Below are 5,972 nucleotides of genomic sequence, written 5' to 3' on the forward strand. Positions count from 1 at the left end.
GCACCCTTTCCGCCACTTTTCAGTCCCCCTCCTCTGTTTTTGAGTCAAACACGCCGGGGGCTGCTGACACTTCATTGTCTGTGCCCCGTGTGACGTAGGCGCGTAAAATCGGCCATTGTTTCCCAGTGTGGCGTACCTGCAACCGCACCAGCATCGCCGTATTCTTTTCTTGTCCTTTTTTTCTCTCTCTCTCTCGTTTAACTCGATTGAAGTCGACCAAAAGGGTGGCATGCACTTTCTCTCATTTTCCTTTCTCCCCCCCCCCCCCCCCCCCCCCCGTTTTCCTGCTCACTGACGCGGGCAGAGCACAGGCGAAGTGCGAGTAACGTAATTAGAATACGAAAAAACACGACACCATCCGTTGTCACGGGTAAATGAGCTCACGCCGCGAGGGTTTTCCTGGTTCAAATTTGCACACGAGCGAGCGCGTCCTCTCCGTGCATGATACAGTAGCAAGAGTTGCTATCAACCTTGATGAAAGCTCGGTGCTCCCTGACCTTCCTTGTGTTTCCCTCTTTCTCATTCTGTCTCTGCCTTCTATTTTTTGTTTTGTTTTTTGCAGGGGTCCGTCGCATCTTCGTTTCCTTCTGGGAGCTTTTGTCTTGTACCCTTTACCACACAAAAAAACACCTTCCAGAATGAAGTCACGCATAAAAACTGAGGTTGAACACCCCTGTGCTCGCCACACTGCCTTCTCTTTCTCTCCCCCTCGCACTCGGCGCGATCCAATTGCCCTGAAGAGGGAGCTTATGAGCTCGACGAGACGCTTCTGAGCGACTTTCGTCCTCTCGAGCTCCATCGTAACCGCCTGGGGGCTGCCGAAAAAGGTGGAAACGCTGTGTCTTATCGCTGGAAGCGAGCCGCAAATGAACGGCCTGGCTTCTCTGATAAATAGTACTTGGGGTCTCATCATCAAGTCGCACGACAAAGCGCAAATGGATGGAGCGGTTGACAAAGAGAGGAAGACGAAAAGCTGCAACTTCTCCTTTCCTCATGAGCACATGAGCCGCGCGCCCGTCTTCAACAGAGGCACTTATCGTTGCCTGAGCTGGCAGCATAAAGTACCTGCGCATCATAAACGGCGCAGAATGAAACTGCGTTTATTATACGTTCGCACACCGTCATCTCGGCGTCCTGGAACACCGCCATTTTTGTGCTCGGGTAAAACAACATTGCATGAGCTGCCGAGGCAAGGACTGGGTTAAGCGCTGTTGTTGGGCTATGGCGGGGAAGTCTGCTGGCGGAGTTCTCAAAAATTTTGCTCTGGCCATGAGCGCTGCCACCCTCCCAACTACAAGGTAACGCCTTGCTCACGGACTGGCCGGGCTTTTTCGCAGAACGCGTGTCTTAACGACTGGTACCTCCTCGCGCATAAACGGGCCGTACCCAACTACTTTGGCGAGCCTGTCTTTAAATTTTCGCGCCACAAGGCATGGAAGTCCGAAATAAGCTAGCGGCCCGAAGTACGGTCCATTCCTAACAAATATCTGGGTCTGCTTTTCACACCACCATCAACCCCCCCCCCTCAAAAACAGAAAGAATTATCTGCCCCTTTTCCCTATTAGAATATTTCTTCCTATGGCACTATGGACAGTACCGGTACTCCGTTACTACTCCGTTACTCCGTTACCGGTACTATGTACACAGTTGTGTACCGAGCGATCTTGATGCTTTTACTGAGAGTGTACTGCACCTAGCAGTGATTTCCTTGTATCAGGTGAATTTAGCGCCCTTTAGGTCTCAAATTGGGTGATTCTTTATGTGAACTAGCAAACGCCGTGAACAGTATTTGACAGAGGTGCAGGAATAGTACTTTTTCAAGCTGAATCGAGTACGAATAGCCTGGTTACAAACCGGTTCGAATAAGAATTGAATATTGATTGAACCGAATCCAGTACGACTCGAATACTTTTGTCAATATTCGCAAAAGCAGTGAGTATTCGTTCAAGGCGATTAATCGTGCAAAACGGAGAAGGGCTAGCGGTGGCGCTGCGGTACGGCGCTGTAAGTTATGCATGTTTTAGCTGCAGCTGTAAAAAACGTAACACTGATCTCCATTTGGGTGCGCGCAATGCAAAATCAATGTATTAAATTCATGGTCGCCGTGTTTACGTATAGGCAAAGTTGCTTTTTGCACCCGATGACCCAGCAAAAAAACCAGCTCCACATCTCAGTACAGATGAGGGGAACAAAGGGTACGTAGGTATGAACCATGGCCTCCAGGACTGCACATCAAGACAGGTCTTGCTAAACTTGCCTTGGCCATGTCTCGTCGCCGAATCTTGAAGGCCATATTTATGGGCGTTATCAGAGCCGTCACACGGATGAACTGCGTCGCTGTGCTGACCCTCCTTCCCGAACAGACCTCAGCATGCAGGATGTGCTGCGTCGGAGTGGACCCTATTTTTGAAACAGTCGAAGAAGAAAACTATGGCGGGCCTTATTCATTCTTCCTGCCAATTATTCGAAAAGTATTCGAAAACTTCAGAATGTCTTCGATTCGTTTCGAATACGTTCTGAAGATTCGTTTCGAATAATTTAAAGCCTATATTATTTGATTGGTTTGACGAACCGAATAAAAGGATGTTTGATTCGCTCTTCGAAAACTTCGGATATTCGCACCAGGTATTTGAAGAAAAAAAACAGCGACTTTGATGACGTCCGCCATTTTCATGCAGACTGATTTTGCCACTAGTAATAATACTATTTTTTTCATCGAATGTTAACCGCCATGTGCACCTTCGTAACAAAAGATGATTCTACAGTCCCTCGAGTGTTTGCCTGACAGTTAGTCGCATTTAAACTTCAATCATTTTGGCACTTTGCGCAAAATTTTGTACATGACTGCAAAAAAATGAACCTGTGGTAATTTGTTTTGCAAAATAACCGATTAGGCTTTTTTGCATATAATAATTAGGTACAAAAATGTTTGTTTTGAACTGAGCAATAATGAGAGTGCCTGAAAGGGTTAACGAGTTTGACCCCTTGCGGCACTTGCGTCTCCGATTGTGCACGCAACTTTGCAAGGTTTTTGTCGAATCGTCTAGAGCTGCTTTCACGATGTCAGTGGTGCTGGCAACATTTCAGTCTTGCGGGGCACAGTGATAGGGCCATTTCGCGCCTAGGAAAAATGACACCGCGTTTGAGAAACAATAAATAATAATGAACATCGCTAGGTTCCAAGGTGCGCCTAGGAAGTGCTATTTGGAGCTGCAGCTTTTTTCTTCGATTACGGGGCGGAATGTTTTACTTAGGGGCACCGTAGCTGATTTTTAGTTGCGAAAACTGCCTTGTACGATAAAAAATAATTAATTGAACATAAATTTGTGTGTGCGTGCGTGTGTGCGTGCGTGTGCGCGCGTGTGCGTGTTTGCGTGCGTGTGTGCATGTGTGCGTGTGCGTGCGTGCGCGCGTGTGCGTGCGTGTGCGTGTGCGTGCGCGTGCGCGTGCGTGCGTGCGTGCGTGCGTGCCTACGTGCGTGCGCGCGCGCGTAACCCTGTAACCTAGCGGTTTGGGGTCATTGAAGCTTACGTTTTCTATACATCTGTATTGAACTCCGCGCAGCAGTACTAAGCTCATCGGCATGAAAGTCGCGCTTTCATTACATTCGGCAAGGAAGCAGCAGCGGACGTCACTTTCACCGACGCAGCCAGCAAGGAAGACGACTGGCCTATTCTGGGGGGCCTAGCAAGCGAATTAAGGCGTCGTCGCAGATCAACTTCTCCGCCCTAACGATTCACGTGGGTTTAAAGCCGTCAAAGGCAACTTCCTCTCGTTTAAAGTGAAAGTGGCCCATGTTGATTGACCCTGCAGTCTAAATCGCTTCTCAATCTCAAGTGCGTGAACGCGGGCAAGTGAAAACTATTTATTTATTTATTTATTTATTTATTTATTTATTTATTTATTTATTTATTTATTTATTTATTTATTTATTTATTTATTTATTTATTTATTTATTTATTTATTTATTTATTTATTTATTTATTTATTTATTTATTTATTTATTTATTTACACAGAGTGCAGCCCCTGTTAAGGACATTGCTTGCAGGGGTGGGGTGAAAAGTTCATACAAAAACGGCTGGGTACAACACGCACAAAAAGAACTTCTATCATGTTTGCATATATAGGATGTTTCATCTAAGGTTTCACATAATTTTTTTAAAAATAGGCTTATTGGGTTAGAAGAGTGCTCTTTTCGGCATCGCATTATCAGTGGTAGAGTACATAAGAATACAGCTAACACGTGCTAACTAGCGGTGTGGTTAACTAATATTGAATAGTTAACTTACTAACTTTTAATGTTAGGCACCTTAATTACTGAAAGCCACGTTGCCCACCCTAAGTAATATCCATGTCAGTTTATAGAATTTCCAAAATTCGGTTATCCTCGGCGCTGTGGTCCAACGAATTGTGGCAATTCTGACCACTGACGTGCTGGCAAGTTGGTTTGCCTGCAAGCTTCTCCACAGCACGTGCAACTTGGAGCGATGTTGCCCGAATTCGTTGGGCCTCAGCGCCGATGGCAACCGCGTTTTCTAGATTCTAAAAACTGATATGAATACTAGTTACGATGGATTACACAGCTCAGTATTATTAAGGATACTAGCGGTAATAGCTAAAAATTTAACTATTATACATTAGTTAACCATCCTGCTAGTTAGCACTTCTTTTCTTGTTCCTTATGTACTACACCGCTGACAATGCTATGCCGAAAAAAGCGCTCTTTTAACTCAAAAAACCTATTTTTAAAAATTTCGTGCATTCTTAGGTGAAACAGCCTGTGTATTGCGACCAGTGTAATAGAGAGGCCCTACTAATAAACTGAAGCAATACCCAATGAGCACAACAAACAAAAAAGCCTGCGCCATCGATAGCTGTTCAAAACAAGTTTAATGGGAGAGACCTCGTTATGCCAGGAATTTAGTTCCAATGTTCAAATGTCCGAGGAAAAAAAGTGTGTTTGAAATTACTATCACGAGCGAAGTATGGCTTAACATTAGGGCTATGATGACACCTGATTGATCGAGGAAGATCTGGGGCATGGTAGACGTTAGGTGTGGCATGATAAAGTGAATTAACGATTCAGTCCAGGAACTTCAGTGGATCCACGTGACGGCGCACGGACAGGGCGGTTATATTCAAAGAGGATAAGAAACAAGAAGGTGAAAAATGGCGATCATAATGACGATATATAAACCTGAGTGCTTTTCTTTGGATGCTCTCGATTAGGTCAATTTCATATTGTTTATGAGGGTTCCAGACAGGGAGGCGCGTATTAAATTATGGGACGAATATAGGATTTGTACATTAATAGCTTAGTTTCTTTTGATGCTAATATTAGTTAACGTTATCCTCGAATACCCAAGTGTTATTAGTGCTTTAGTACAATTGCAATTGATATGCTTCTCCCAGGAAATGTTGTTGGTAAATGTAACACCGAGATGCTTACATTCGAAAATCCTGTGCAATGATAAATCATTATTGGCATAATTAAACAGCAAATGAGACGTGCTGTTAGTGAAAGGCATCACTGCTGTTTTAGTAGAATACATTTTCATTTGTCACGTATTACACTAGGTGCAAAAAGTAGTAAATGAGGCATTCAGTTGCAAGTGATGACCTTGTGTGTTAATTACTTAATATAATATACCGTCATCCACAGAGAGGCGTATTTTTGATTTGATATCTCGACGGTGCGCTCCATCTATAATGAGCACCGCAGTGATGACATTTGCCGAGACGGTTTAAATGTTGCACTTGCCACAGGCCTCGTCGCGTCCCGTCTTAGGAGTGCCTGCATATAATAACTAACTATCGTCCTCACCGGCTACATCGTGTCCCGGCATGTCACATCATACCTACACCACCACTGATCCCATTAACCGTACCCTAATCAACTATACCAGCGAACTCCTTATATTCATCTGCCTCCTGACTCTCATATTATAATTTCTTGATTACTTCTAGGTTC

Source organism: Amblyomma mixtum, chromosome 3 (assembly GCF_055824585.1).
Source record: "Amblyomma mixtum isolate Tamu chromosome 3, ASM5582458v1, whole genome shotgun sequence".
NCBI classification, from domain to species: Eukaryota; Metazoa; Arthropoda; class Arachnida; order Ixodida; family Ixodidae; genus Amblyomma; species Amblyomma mixtum.